Source organism: Lissotriton vulgaris, unplaced genomic scaffold (assembly GCF_964263255.1).
Source record: "Lissotriton vulgaris unplaced genomic scaffold, aLisVul1.2 SCAFFOLD_5694, whole genome shotgun sequence".
Taxonomy (NCBI): domain Eukaryota; kingdom Metazoa; phylum Chordata; class Amphibia; order Caudata; family Salamandridae; genus Lissotriton; species Lissotriton vulgaris.
In genome coordinates this window covers 69,118-83,917 of record NW_028255057.1, presented here as the reverse complement: position 1 = coordinate 83,917, position 14,800 = coordinate 69,118, and the positions used below count along the sequence as shown (strand labels likewise).

The 14,800-nt window shown below is 46.8% G+C and overlaps 1 pseudogene; it reads left to right on the top strand.

Annotated features, from left to right (window-relative positions):
* The first annotated feature begins 1,327 nt into the window (after window positions 1–1,327).
* On the top strand, window positions 1,328–14,510 carry LOC147659259 (uncharacterized; annotated as a pseudogene).
* Window positions 14,511–14,800: the final 290 nt, after the last annotated feature.

The window sequence follows — 14,800 nt, the reverse complement described above, 5'->3', positions numbered from 1 at the left end:
CGCAGCGGGATACAGGGAAAGCGCTGGAAATACGATAGTAATAAAATACAAGCAATAAAAAAAATATAAAAATATATTCAACCACAATAGTACAAAACTGAGAGCAAAGATAAGACAACACTTATCTGACTGCGAGCAGCAAGAAAAGAGGAAGCTGCGCAGACATTTTGGTCTCTTATCTGTGTTCATTGTTGTGATTGGCTACTGTACTATTGTGTTTTCTCGTTCCCATGGCCCAGTTGTCACCGCCTGGCCCTCTGGGAACTGTGGTTTTCACTTGTTTGGCTGCTGTTATAATAAATGCAAGATTAGAATGCATAATAGGAGCCTCCGGTCTTGCCATAAAATTCAATCTTCGTGGTGCACATCATATTCGCAAAACCTAGGTCATATGTGGCCATTATATCATTTATTATTTCCCCTCTAGCTGTGTGAACAAGGTGATTCATATCATCATGCCTGTTTAGTAGCAAAATATAGCAAAGCACATTTCACTGTCAACTTTAGAATGAGCTGATATTTATTGGGATATTTAAGCAATGTACATCACAAGAGAGAAACAGCACTGCATTGATATGCCTGTGAATGTGTAATGATGATGATGCGTTAGTAAACTTTAAGCATGTGTGCAAACAATAACACAACTTCATGTTATGTGAATGTGTAAAGCACGCTATCCCCCGTGAGGGTTTCTTGGCACTGCCCCAGCGCCTCTTACCTTGTACTTCTGCTCCGCATCCTTCACGGGGATCACACAGTGCTCTCTGTGTGTCGGCCGCTCCCCATGCTCCGCACAGAGGCCTCCTGTCGCGATTTGCATTTCCTTCACCATCTCCGCTATGTTCGCTAATCTCTTATTCGGTTTCATTTCCTTTTCCGGGTCAAAGCGTTCCTTGCACTCCGGGCAGGCTTTCTCCAGGTCCTCTTTCCTCTTAAATGTGTCAAAGCAGGAGAGGCAGAAGTTGTGTCCGCAGTCCAGGGTCACGGGGTCAGTGTAGAGCTCCCTGCAGATGGAGCAGGTAGCTTCTTCCTGGAGTCTGGCTCTGGGGTCTGCAGCCGCCATGTCTGAAACAAGCATATATTACTCCAAATAGTGCAGAGCAGAGTGAACCATGCAGGCCTAAAATGTAGAACAGCCAGAGAAACTACAGTCAGCGCTTTCATATAGGGAACAATAGGATAGATTTTGTACAAACACACACAGAGTTAAGGCCTGCAACTTCTACCCAGATGTTTCAAGTTAAAAGCAGCTTTAGGCCTCAGTAGAAATACAGGCCCAGGCCTCTGCACCGGAAATAGGCCAGACAATAGCATGTTACAAGGGACAATGAGTTTAGCTGAACTTATCAGGTCACACAGTTTGTTGAAAGGTCAGGAAATGTCCTGCAGTCACAAAGATAAGCTACTGTATGAAGCGTAAATCATATCTTCTTCCAGACTCGGGAAACCAGTAGAGTTTTAAACGTGAAAACTACAAAAACCACAAACCACAAGCCCATCTGCTAGCGAGACTGAGCTGGAAGGTGTCAATCATGTCTTCTGTAATCTGTTACTAATGCAGGCACACATGGATTAATGAGGTTCAGTGAATTCTGAACCCGTTTCATTTATGCCATGGTTCCGTTACGATTTTGGTAACAGCGGATCATAACTAGTGAGTTCGGCAAGTACGAGTGTTTCCATCATGTTACACCAATGGATTCACTATGTATTTAGAGATTTCGTTCTGAACCCTTGGGTTCCATTTTGTGCATGGCAGCCATTTTGTGGTTGCCCTCACATAGGCCTATGACTGTGGCTGAACAAGTCTCTAGGACACGTACACCTTAGCTTGAGTTTGTGCTGACTCCTGTTTGACCTGAGTGAACTGACCCTGTTGCCTGAAGCTGACCTTGCCAAACCAGTTCTTGCCCTTTAGCTGATCAAGATTAAGGATCAGAGCACAGGACATTGTAAAGTTTTACCACACACAAACATGCCTTATCCTACTTCTATCTGTTTCTGTTTCTTTCTTTATGGTCTATTTATGATGTGAGTTGTGATCCTTTTTATTATGGGTTTGTCCGGCTTGTCTAAAGAAGAATGTTTATCTTGGGTTTGTTTGATGATTAATTATGGACTGGACAAACTGAAAAATGGGTTTGTCATCATGCAATGCTTTTTGTCATGAAAACATGTGAGTGGTCAAACTGTAAATAAGGAATGTTTGCCGGAAGCACAATTTTTTGTATAAAAAGGGATGGCTTGCTTTGTAAAGTTGAGCAGTCTCCTGAGAACATACACCATGTTGTACTTCTAGGACCTCTGTTACTGGCTGCAGCCAATAAATTTGATCTTTGACGCCACCAAGAAGTATCCCGTGTCTCTGTATTCTAAGACAGGTGAACCCGAATACTTTGCGCGTGCCCCTGGCGCCGCTGGGTTTAAATCCCGGTTCTTCAGTTGGTGCCCAGTGTGGGGAGACTTCAGCGGTACCGGTCCAAGCCCAAGGATCATGAGGAGCTTTGTGAGGAAACTCTGGAGGAGGGCCCCCACTTCAGCGACCCCTGCATGTTGAAAACGTGGACCGAAGGTCTTTTCCACGAGGTTTCCCGCTTTCAAGACGGCTACGAAAGGACTGCTGCCCTGACTGTCGCCTTGTCTTGGACCCCTCTTTGTGAAGCTTTGTAAGGCGAGACGATAGTCGGGTCTTCTGGTGACGTGAAAGACAATTCAGTTAATTATAAGTGGGTCGCTCCCAGTCCTTTGTTCTTTGGTTCTTTGAGTCCTTAGTTTTTGGTTCTTTGGTCATTAGTTTGATTGGTTCTTAGTTTTGCTTGGTCCTTAGTTTGGTTCTTAGTTTGTTTGGTCCTTAGTTTTTATTTGAAGATTGCAATTTTCAAAAACCGAGGATCTTGTATATTTAAGAGTGTATCGATAGAGACAGCCCCTTGAAGTTTGAAGCTCGATTAGTGAGCGAAGATGCCTAGTCGCAGCAAATTTAGTACTTGGTTTTGTTTTGGTTGCAACAGGGATTCCCGATTGGAGGACTCGTGTCCGATACCTCTGGTTGGAACTCCGACTTATGAACTCTATTCTAAACATGGCGTGGGCCCCATTACGTTTAATGAAGTATGGGTCCGCTATGCTAGGAAAGATGGTGTCTTACGATGGCCCCAACATGGTAGCTTTGATACAGAGATTTTAGATAATCTGGAAGCGGACCTTGTGAATTGGAAGCACCCCTCATTCTGACGACAGGTTGTGGTGAGAATTTGTTGGGTCTGGATTTGTTAAAGAGATTGCATACGACATTGTATTGTTCTCCTTCGGGAGTACATCTTACATTGGGTAAGAAAGCGATCTCTCCGATGTATCTGTCTAAAGATCGGCTTCCACTGGAATTGCGTTCTCTCCCTGATACTCTTTGGGCTACTGGTCCTAATGACGTGGGTCTTTTGGAGATTCCCCCATATGTTGTGACGCTCAAATTGAATGTTAAATTGCCACGTATTCCCCAATATCGAATTTCTAGTGATGGTGAAAGAGCACTTTTGGCAATTATCTATGATTTAATTGAGGAAGATGTGATTGAAGAAACGAGAGGTAATGTGAGTAACAGTCCTGTTTTGCCTGTTCTGAAGCGCACAGACTTGTCACAGCCGCCTGTGTATCGCTTTGTGATCGACCTTCGAGAGGTTAATAAGATTGTAGTGCCACAGTTTCCTGTTGTTCCGGACATTACTGCTTTGTTTACTTTGATTCCTGCTTCAGCAGCCTGGTTTTCAGTTATAGACTTAAAGAATGCTTTCTTTAGCATTCCAATTGCCGAAGAGAGTAGAGACATTTTTGGTTTCTCTTTAGGAGGATGAAGCTTCCGATTTAGGCGCGCTCCTCAAGGGTACTGCGAAAGTCCCTCTATCTATAGTCAGGCTTTGAAAACTCAGCTTGATTCTCTTGTATTGCCTGCTGGTGCTGCTCCTATTCAGTATGTGGATGATCTGTTAGTTGCCGCTGATGATGAGCAAACCGTAAAGAAGCTACTCTTTCTTTGTTGCGACATTTGTCTGACTTGCATCCTAAAGTGTCACCTTCGAAGTTGCAGTATTGTCGCCAAGAAGTGACCTATTTAGGTCATCTCTTGTCGAAGGACGGAAGAAGGTTGACCCCAGAACGAATTTGAGCGATTGCTCAAATGACTGTGCAAGCACACAGAGAGAAGTGCATGCTTTCTTGGGTATCACATCGTACTGTAGACAATGGATCCCAAATGTTTCTTTGTTGGCGGAGCCTTTGTTGGTTTTGACTTGTAAGGATACACCGAATCCTCTTCCTTGGTCTGACGATTGTCAGAAAAGTTTTTCTGAATTGCGTGATGCATTGTGTTCGGCTCCGGTGTTGGGTACTCCTGACTACAGTAAGCCTTTAACAATGTTTGCCTGAAGCACAATTTTTTGTATAAAAAGGGATGGCTTGCTTTGTAAAGTTGAGCAGTCTCCTGAGAACATACACCGTGTTGTACTTCTAGGACCTCTGTTACTGGCTGCAGCCTTAAGATGAGGTACGCACACATGATGAGCTGACCGAGGTGCAAGCCTTGCCGCTGCTCATAATGACATGGATGTCGCTTCAGTTGAAAACCACAATTCACGCTTACACGATGCTAGGCATGTTGGATGAAACCACAGGTCATAGGTCAGATAAGCGTGGCCAAAAAGCGTTAGACAAAAATATAATCACTCTCTTTGCAGGGAAACTGATGTGTGCAAAATGTTGTTAATAACGGTTAAAGCCTGAGAATTGAAAAACCACAGAGGAGGTTTCCGCCAATATGCGATGCAAGGGCCATGTGGCCCATATCTATATGTGCTATGTTTCCAAGAAATTGTTGTAACTGCTGATTTCAATCTACTCATTTGTGACGTAAATCCTCTGCTTGTAACTTTTTTCTGTTGTGGTTTTAGAGTATATAAGCCACTGATTTTGAACTGTTCGTTGGACATCTGATTCCAGTCTCGGCTGAGCCTGGCTGATCTCCCCAGCTGATTAATGCATTAAACCATATTGTATTGTCAACCTGCCCCTGTGTTGATCCTTTCCCGTCAACATCGTGGCGAGCTTGAGCCAGGACGTCGACTTCTTCTTGCCTCCTGCCACACCCTGGGCACCGCCTGTCCTTATGGAAATAGTTTTGCGCAGCTAAAAGAAAGTAAGAAGACACCGGTTAGAAAGTCTTCACATTCCTCCAGGGTTGGTGGGGCTTGGGAGTTCGCATTCTTCAAAGGCGAGAACAGTGCAAATGTCGTCCCTTATACCTCACAGGTAGCCTGTTGACAGTATAATGCGACCTATTGAATTATTTTTTTTAATGTTCACCTGTGAGGTAATGCATGCATGATTGTGCACTGACACAATAACAAGAACTAGCGCTCCGGTGGTAAGTCCGGAAGGTACTAAGGGACCCGGATAAAAGCGCCAGAAGTGGTCAGGAAAGAGTAGGACTTTCGTACATTCTGATGTTGTAGCAAAGAAACAGGTGAAAACCTGGTGTTCATTGGAACTTTATTCTGAGCGTGGGCAGAACACCTCAAGTCATCTCAGACTTTAAGTCTGAAAGTCACAGTTTGTAGTTACAGGCAGTGAAGTTATCCTCCTTGTGAGTTCGGGAGAAGCCACCAGTTGCAGCAGCAGCAGTAACAGTAGTTTTGTGCCCTAGTATGACGTTTTAGAGTACATTGATATGTCTATGCAGATGTGAAACAAAGTAAGGACACACATTAATGTCATTTTGTAGTTTTTTGCTCTTTATACTTAGGGTTTCTGAATTGTGTAAAATACTGTAGAGGTTCAGGAAAATTATTATTTATTTTAGACAAATGTCTCAAAGGCGCATAGGTACCCAACCACAACTGATTCCCGAATTAATCATTCATTTCTAGAACGGTTTCCCTGTGGCCCTTTCTGGGGGCACTGAACCTTGTTGGCTAGCAATCCCAATACCATCCGATAACCCTTTAATGTTAGAGGTTTGTGAGCGCCGAGGTATTGACTATATGTGACCGCTGGGTCTCCTGACAACATACACTGATGTGACAGTCAAACTCCTGTCCGATAACTAAAAAGATTGGTCCCAAAGAAGTAAACACAAAGACAGTGTCCTCCACATTACAGTGATTATTTATTTATTTAAAGAGTTTTATATAGCGCTGTATAGACCCGAAGGTATCAGAGCGCTTTACATGAGAAATCAACAATGTAACAGAAAAAGTTCAACAATTACCCAATAAATCAAAAAGATAGGCAATACAATTGGGAGAGGAGAGAAAGGAGAGAGAAAAGTAGTGGAGGGGGCAGGGGTGGTGAGAAAGGGAGGATAAGGGAAGAGACAAAAAGGAAAGACGAATGGAAGCCTGTATAAAGACTGACTGGGTACGTGACGACCAAGGAGGGAAACCACTGCCCTTCTCCCCTATAGCTAAACTAGGTAGCTACATCTGGCATCAGACAAAATAGTTCAGTCTCAATACATTGAGAGAGGAGAGAAGGAGAGACATAAATAGAGGGAGGATGCGGGAGGAGACGACAAGAGAGATGAAAAGAAGTCTGTCTAAAGATCGACTGGGTAGGTGACGTCCAACGAGGGACTTAGCTATAGCTAAACCAGGTAGCACCATCGGGCATCAGACAAAATAGCTAGATGTCAATTGACGAGTGAAAATTCGCATATAAACAGGGTGGGGACTAAGGGCCAGGACAGTGTTGAGGGCAAAGGTCAGTAGAAGGAAAATGGAGAAGAGTAGAGCAGAGAGGGGTAGGGGGTAGGGGGAGGTGAGGGATAAGGTCAGGAGAGACGCAGGAGGGTTTGTTGCGGCCGTCATTTTAGACAGGTGCAGGCAATATTTACATGATGATCAGAGTTACAGGTTACAAGTTACATTTGTTCCAAGAGCAAATAAACATAGGAAAAAAGAAAGCAAAGCTACAGAAATTCGTATGGGGAGGGATGTGAGAAAAACAGGGAGACGGGGAGGAACTGTGCCCAATGTCCGGCTGGGTAGGTGACGGCCAAGGAGATGAAACCGGGCCGGACTCCTCTATAGCTGAACCGAGCAGCTCCACCGAGCATCGTATATAGAGCTTGCTGTCAGGATAATGATCAGGTGCAATCAGAGAATGTCATAATAAAGCGGGGGAGTTGGAGAGATGAGAGATGAGATACCGCAGTCAGAACAAAAACCAGATGCCATCTTGAGGTCAGGCACTGTCCTGATAGGGTTCTGTAATAAATATTTCAGCTTAGAATAAAGAGTGTAGGGGGTCCCCAGGCACCTCCATAATGATGCCACTCCACCACTTCCCGGAGGGCTTTCCTCCTTCAGAAGAAACAATCATGTGCCCCACACTGGGGACCAGGTTCAACACCTGCAAAATCCAAAGCTGGCACCCATTTCCACCGATGGGTTGGAGATCTCAAAGCTCCTGCTTGCTGCTGGTCAACAACTCCGAGCAGGACTGTATGAAATTACCCAGTGTGGAAGTCTGTCCCAAACCTGCATGCTGTCTCCCTATGCGGCGGGTGCCATGTTAAGGTCTAGCAAGTCCTGTATGGGCGCCATATTACAGTCAGTCAAGACCTGCCCGGGTTCGTCCGGTAGTGCTTGGGAACAAGCTCCGGGTATCAGCGGTCCCCATTTAGTTAGTTTACAATTTCAGATCAGCCACTCACAATTCAGTGTGGGGAACACGCAGGCAATAACATTGCGTCTAGTATTCACTGCCGCAGGCAACCCTGCCATCTTAGCCCACGAACACCTGATTTTCCCGTCTCACGTTTATACTTGTCAGCGCCGTCTCGTTACACTCACCCCGCAGTCTGGATGTCTCGAAAAATGCTCAATATGCTAATGCGCAGGAGGCACGCATAGCACTCCGTAGAAGGCAGCTCAGTCTTTTGATCATCGCCGGTGTGAACACCGCAGCTCTTACGGCGGGACCTCGTCGGAGCGCGCCTCCATCGGCATAGGTAGTCTCAAATAGCCCGGGTCACCGCAGCAGCCTGCGTCCTTCTGTGCTGCGTACTCCTGGAAGTGCGGTCGCTCCAGTCACCAGGTCTTCCACCTAGGCCGCGGCGAGGCCATCGATTACCTGGAACATCTAATTGCACAGACACCGGGAGATATGAGCAGGAGGCACTGGGGTGACACGATCGTGCTCCGTTCTCCGCTTCTCGGCTCACCTTGTCACAGTCCTAGGAGGCCGCCATTTCGCCCTGGGTGCAGCTCCGGTAAAATCGTTGTTCAATCAATCAATCAATCATCGTATTTATATAGCACACTGTTACCCAGAGGGTCTCAAGGCGCTGGGGGGGGGGGTCCGCTACTGCTCGAACAACCAGGTCTTGAGTTGCTTCCTGAAGGCGAGGTGGTCCTGGGTCAGGCGGAGGTGGGTGGGGTGGGAGTTCCATGTCTTGGCAGCGAGGTAGGAGAAGGACCGTCCCCCTGTGGTGGCTCTGCGGATGCAGGGGACGGCGGCGAGGGCGTGGCTGGTCGAACGGAGCTGGCGTTTGGGAGCGTAGAAGTTGAGGCGGCTGTTGAGGTATCCTGGGCCTTGGCTGTGTAGGGCTTTGTGTGCGTGGGTGAGGAGACGGAAGGTGATTCTCTTGTTGACCGGGAGCCAATGCAGATCTCTCAGGTGTCCGGAGATGTGACTGCGACGGGGGATGTCCAGGATGAGTCGTGCTGAGGCGTTCTGGATCCGCTGGAGTCTCTTCTGGAGTTTGGCTGTGGTTCCGGCGTAGAGGGTGTTGCCGTAGTCCAGACGGCTGGTGACGAGGGCCTGGGTGACTGTCTTCCTGGTCTCGGTGGGGATCCACCGGAAGATCTTACGTAGCATGCGCAGGATATTGAAGCATGACGAGGAGACAGCGTTGACGTGTCTGGTCATGGAGAGGGAGGAGTCCAAGATGAAGCCCAGGTTGCGTGCATGGTCTGTTGGTTTGGGTGCGCTGCCTAGGGCGGGGGGCCACCAGGAGTCGTCCCAGGCGGAGGGTGAGGATCCCATGATGAGGACTTCCGTCTTATCCGAGTTCAGTTTCAGGCGGCTGTTCTTCATCCATTCGGCTACCTCTTTCATCCCTTCGTGAAGGTTGGCTCTGGCGGTGGCGGGGTCGTTGGTAAGGGAGAGGATCAGCTGGGTGTCGTCGGCGTAGGAGATGATGTTGAGGTTGTGCTGGTGTGCGATGTCTGCGAGGGGGCTCATGTAGATGTTGAAGAGGGTTGGACTGAGTGAGGAGCCTTGAGGGACGCCGCAGATGACTTCGGTGGCTTCAGATCTGAACGGGGGGAGGCGGACTCTCTGTGTTCTTCCGGCGAGGAAGGAGATGATCCACTCCAGTGCCTTAATCCTGGACACCGACGTTGCTGAGGCGTTGTGCTAGGGTGCGATGGCAAACAGTGTCGAAGGCCGCAGATAGGTCGAGGAGGATGAGGGCCGCTGTTTCTCCGTTGTCGAGCAGCGCTCGGATGTCATCTGTGACTGCGATCAGGGCGGTCTCAGTGCTGTGGTTGGCCCGGAAGCCAGACTGTGAGGGGTCGAGGGATCCGTTCGTCTCGAGGAAGGCGGCCAGCTGCTTGTTGACGGTCTTCTCGATGACTTTTGCAGGAAATGGGAGCAGCGAGCTGGGGCGGTAGTTCTTGAGGTCGGTGGGGTCAGCCGATGGCTTCTTGAGTAGAGCGCTGAGTTTGGCGTGCTTCCAGCTCTCCGGGAAGGTAGCGGTGTCGAAGGAGGTGTTGATGATTTCCCGCAGGTGGGGTGCGATGATAGCGTCGGCCTTGTTGAAGACGTGGTGGGGGGCCTTGTTGAAGACGTGGTGGGGGCCTTGTTGAAGACATGGTGGGGGCAGGGGTCGGTTGTTAACCTCCTTCTGGGGCAGCTTGACGACAGCAACCACCACCAATAGATAGCGCCGGGCTTGTTTAGGAAGCACAGCAATACTGGCAATACGGATAGTTTGGGGAGATAAGGATTATTGCAGGATTATTTCGGTGGCTGGCAGAGCCGCATAACAATGCGGCCATCTTGCCTGCCCCTCTTCCTGCCTGTGATTAAGAGTGGTGTACAGTAACCTTATGAACACCACAACACATACTGACACATTGCAGGCTAGAAGAAGTATGAAACAGTATAGATGAGGACCTAAATAGCTATTTTCAACGTACACACACCATAGAAGAAATAACAGATTGTCTTGATAGTAACGTCCTTAATTTTCTTGCAGGTGATTCTGAACAGGACCTTTCCACACTTAAGATTTTAGAATTAGTTTTGAATTCTACAAAACCTATTGCAGTGGCTCACCCCACTGTGAGACACCCCCTAGAAGGCCCCCCAAGAAATTAACTCATTACCTATATGAATAGCAAGGAGAATAGCCTGAAGGAAGTCTACCATAATACCCCACGAGTTAGATACGGGTATCAGGTGGGAAGTATAATAGAACTGAGAATAAGCAATATCATTAGGAAGAGTGAACACTTATAACAGGGACAAGTTAGGCGAAAATATAAGACTAATCAGAGGCCAAGTGCACCGCATAAATAATGGGGACTCCTTTAGAACACATGGTTAAGGTGTTCACTTGCGAAAAGGACAAAATAGAGAAATATTGTAAGGAGTGGCATAAGGCAACATCAAAACTTGAACATGCATGGCCCGGAAAGGGCTCATCTGACAACATAATGTTGGATCATATAGCCACCCTCTTACAAAGCAAATATAATGGGAAGAAATTAGAAAAAAGGAAGACCATCCTAGATCAGTGGAGGGTATTTTGTGAAATGCACGAGAAGGAGACTGTCAGAACCTCCTTGAATACCTATGCTCAAGTCTGTTCTATTTGCTCCATGAACGAAAAAAGTAAATGGCGTAGTGAGTGTAGTTCATTGGTTCCCTGGTTCTTAAAACAAAGAAGACGGTCTAAGATGGCCGCTGAGAGTCAGCGGTCCAGTGTTTCAGTGCAGAGAAGCAATCAAGAATTCCCAGGTGAAGCGCCTGCTGAAGTGCGCCCTTCACCTGAAGACACGGCAGAAGAAGGTTCGTCGGATTGGAGCGGCGCGACCTTTTGTAACCTTGATGTTGTGTGATATTTCAGTAGTTTAAGAGCAGCTTCCTCGCTCGTTTATATCAAGAGTTACGTTGATAATTGCAGGCACAGCAAGCGTTTTTTCAGATATCCCTTCAAGTGAATATTCTTTGGGATTCGCATTTCGTAAAGCAAATATTTACGGGGTGCGTCTTGAAAACCCTTAGATTTCAGTTACAGGTGTAAAAGTATGATACAATGTTATAACACATTTTTTCCTCACACAAAGAATAGTTAGTCGAATTCTGTTAGGATATATTCGTCTCTCAAATATTTTAGAAAGCAGAGAGAGGTCGCTGCCTTTCATTTTCCGTTTTCCTTTTTCTTTTTATGTATCAAACACTGTGTCCAATTAGGTGCATTACTAGAGAATATTTATATTTACACTTAGTTTACTAAAACAGGATTAAAAGAAATAAGTTAGAAGATCTTACCTGCTATAGTAGTGAAGAAACACTAGGAGTCTTCAGTACACTTTGTAGGTAAGAGGCTGTAGAAAGAGAGAAAGAGTGTGAACAAATTAAAAGACATTATAGAAATAATATTTCATTAACAACAGTTTTGATTATAGTTACAGACAAGGGTTATTATACACAAGTGCAGAAGAAAGAAGAGGGGCACATGTCACCAAAGAACGGGATAGGCGCTAGAGAAATAAGTAATGATTATTGTAAAATACTGAATGTGAAATAAGAAGTTGCACTAACTGGAGGCTATTTTCAGTTCCACTAAAAAGCACATGCAGGACATGAATAGAAGATAGCAGGAGATAGAAGACCCAAGACCGAAACCAGAATTCAAGGAGTGTCTGTCTCTTCTCTGTCCCATCCCCTTTCCCCCTGTGGATTCCTTGGCAGGCCACGTGCCGGAGAGCGTGCTGCTGGGAAGCTGTAGAAGGGGGTTGGGAGATTCTCGTCATTATGCTCCTGTGCATCAGAGGTGTAGATACCGTTCCGACAGAGACTGAGACAAGGCCCCCGTCCCCTCCTTCAGCTTCTACACCCCGTACCAAGAGGCTCAAGCAAGTTTAAACATTGCAAAGGTACAGGGCATGTATACCATGCAGGCTAATACATTAAACACACCACCCACCGCCTCACATCTGCCTGCTGCAGGATATGAAGACCCTGAGTGTAGCCCACCATCAGAATCATCTCCCAAACACAGTGAATATGTCTGGCTAGCGCCATGCCCATGATTGCCTAAAACACCTCGGGAGATGTGGGCGGCGACACCTGTAAATGTGTAGGAACAGTGGATGCTACCTTTAAACTTCATTTAGAAGATTAAACCGCGCCTACTGAGAAAGATAATAGTGAAGGTCAGCACCCACAATTAGATTAAAAGGACACACAGAGAGGAGGTGTTATTAGGAAAACATCAGTGGTCCAAGGAATTCAAGCCCCAAGAGTGAGAGGAGGACAGGAAAGTTAGCCTTTACACGAAAAACACCTCCTGCAGCACGCTGGAGGCTGATAGAGGAGGGTGGCGATAACAAGTGGGTCAAGATAAGGGAAGATGGACAGATGGACACAAGAACAACCTGGGAAAAATAGAGGGTGCGCTTGACACTAGACAGGTCACAGATGATGGAACACCAAAGCTTGGAGGACTTCCTCCGTGCACATAACCTCTTAGGTGAAGAAGACATGAGGACAGACAGATCTTACATAGGATCAGATGGGGCATTAGATGATGTTACTGAGCATGCTAATAGAATGTCCGTCATTAACGACTATGATAGAGAACAGTCACAATTTGTCTGTGAGGGGGAGATACCAACAGGGGTGCTGAAGCCTTACAGAGGAGGCAGTGAGAGTTAAACAGATTGAGATTGGTTGGAAAGTATGCACGCCCTTATGAGAAGCAGGAGACATTTCACATGACGGGAAGAATGGCATTGAGAAAAGACACAGCACGCCTAATCCGTGAGTTCCCTCACACCGAATAAAATAGTGGCCCAACAAGAACAGAGTTGGTGCAATGTTGTCCCTTTTACTGACAATCTAGCAGGTTGGACAGAGGGACTAGCACCACAAATGACACCATGGCCAGAGATGGTTCTTGTGAACCGCGAGACATGGCAAATGCGGAGATGTGCATCATTCACAGTATAGGAGATTCAGAGTGGTATTATCCTTATACGAAGGACAGCCTGCGAATGTGGCAAAGATATGCCAGACAGCATGACTCACGTCACCCTACTGGACATAGGGGCACGGTCCTGCTACAGCTGCCCTTAATATTTAAAGGGTCGGGGATTCCCCAATACATACCATGGCCCCAGATGGATAAAGAAAATCCTAAAGAACAGCTGCCACCACTTGTCTAAGGGGTGGGGATAGTGGATAGCTGCTTTTAAAAAACACACAGCAGGGATACCCCTTGCAATAGGCGACATCAAAAGTTTATTAAGCTCCCTTATAGGTGAAGAAACAGACACACTGTTCATAAAAGAAGGAGTAAATGAGGTGACAGTGACTAATTCAAAATGTGATGGGGCACACTTCAACAAAGGAAGGAGAGTTGTTTGGACACAACTAAGACAAATGCACCCAGACAGGCCAGACATTGGATCTCTCGTGGCACAGACAATGCAGCCAGATGAAGACCCAGCACAATTCCTAAGCAGAATGAAAGAGAAATGGACACAGGAGGTCGGGGAGGGATGGGATGTGACTGGACAGAATGAATACTGTTCCATAACATAGTGAATAAGGGATCACCAGCTGAAGAGCCGGATAAACTAGACAACATAGTAGCCTTTGAAGCCAAACCATGGACTGAGATACAGGCTCACATAATACCTTATTGTGAAAGGAGACAGCACAAGGAAAAGAGCAAGAAGGATACCATTGAGAAAGAAGCAGCTAAATCATTATAACAGACACTAGCAAAGAGGACAGAGGGAGGAACTGACACCCCGGCTACCCAGATGGCCGCAGTGTCTTTGGGCGTGCCACCTGCAAACAACACCTCGCAACCCCATCAATACGCCCCCAGATTTAATAACAGGAAGGAGCAAGGAGGTCGAGGAAGGTTTTGGGGAAAAAGGCAAAACACATTCAGGGGCGGGCAAACATGCCACTACTGTAACAGGCCAGGACATTTCATTAGAGAATGTAGGACCAAAAAGAACCACAAAGAGGCAGGGGTAATATATGGCCAACAAATGGTACCACCTGGTCGCACTGTGGCACAGCCTGCAATGAGCCCACAAGTGATATATCTTCCACAGCCCCAAATGGAGCCTCAACACATGCCCCAACTGCAGTATGGGCTGCAACAGGCAATGCAGCTCACTGCACAACACCAGACTTTACAAAGTGGGGTGACGGTCAGAGGAGGAAACCCCTTTCAGCAAGAGTGTGTGGGAGGATATGCTCAATGAAGGTGCCTGCAGAGTAGTCTCATGTGTCCAGTACTATCGATAACTCACAAGCCAGACGAGGAACCCACTGTGACGGTATCCATAAATGACAGGGAATACAGCTTTCTCATTGACACTGGGTCACTAGGCCCTGTATCCGTGAGAGAGGACTCCCACTGTCAAATTCATCAATGGACACACAGGGGTTCTCCATGGAAGTGATGAGGGTTCCAATCACCAAATCTGTGGAGATGGAGATAGGGGGGAGGTACGTTAACATCAGTCTCTTATTCTCCCCCACGGCCCCAGCA